The following is a 940-nucleotide window of genomic DNA, read 5'->3' as shown; positions in this document are numbered from 1 at the left end:
CACACATACAGAGGGGCACACACACAGCGCCTTGGAGGTGCTTGGGCGAACAGACATGCTGGGAAATCGCCTGGAACTGTATTAAGCCTGACGTCCTTAAAACAAACAATGGCACCATGAAATAAGGGCTTATGCGCTCAAAGTCAAAGAGCCCCTTTAGCAACTCTCTCTGTTTATCTCTCCCTCTGTCTGACACACACACAAGCTCTCTCTCGCGCGCGCACGCACTCACCATTTCTTGGGGGGTTACACACTCAGGCTCGCAGCTCCATCGGGAGGGGACCAACTTTGCTCCTATGAACTCTCACCTGTCAACATGGAGCAGAGGACTTTACTTGGTAAACATGAAAGGACTTTAGCTGTTTACTTCTGGCGGTGACTTAGCCTGATTTATCCCACTGCAAGGCCACGGTCACAGCTAGTTATGCGAGTGCTTTTCAAGGCGAGGTTAAATCTACACCGATCCCTGTTCAATAATGGGACGATTTGAATGCGTAGCTGCATTTTCAGCGACTTCAGTTATTTCCACTGGTCACCTGTCTGTGCTAGTCCAAGCTGATTTGACTGGATTAAAGTGACACATCCAGGTAAACGTTTGGTGTGGCTTAAGATGCCATCGCCCCATATAAGTTATGTTTACACTAAAAATCTCGTCATTTTTCGAATTTAAAAACAACTCTTTACCAATGAACTCTGATCTTATGTTTCCTCCCCCCCAAACATGGTGGTCCCGTGTCCACAAATAAAGCAGCATCACTTTCTATGTTTTTCGGTGTAGTGTGGCATCAAGCTCTGCATCTGCACCACCTCTGCCTGCAGTTCTTTTCTTTTCCCCCCATTTTTTAAAAAATATACTTCCACAGCCACAGAGCTCCCGTCTGAATATGCTGTTTGAAAAAAAAAAAAGGAAAGGCAAGAGCTGTAGCAGATAAGCGGCGGT

This window comes from Simochromis diagramma, unplaced genomic scaffold (assembly GCF_900408965.1).
Source record: "Simochromis diagramma unplaced genomic scaffold, fSimDia1.1 OVJJ01000802.1, whole genome shotgun sequence".
NCBI lineage: Eukaryota > Metazoa > Chordata > Actinopteri > Cichliformes > Cichlidae > Simochromis > Simochromis diagramma.
The sequence above is the reverse complement of the archived record's forward strand: the minus strand, read 5'-3'. Positions refer to the sequence as shown.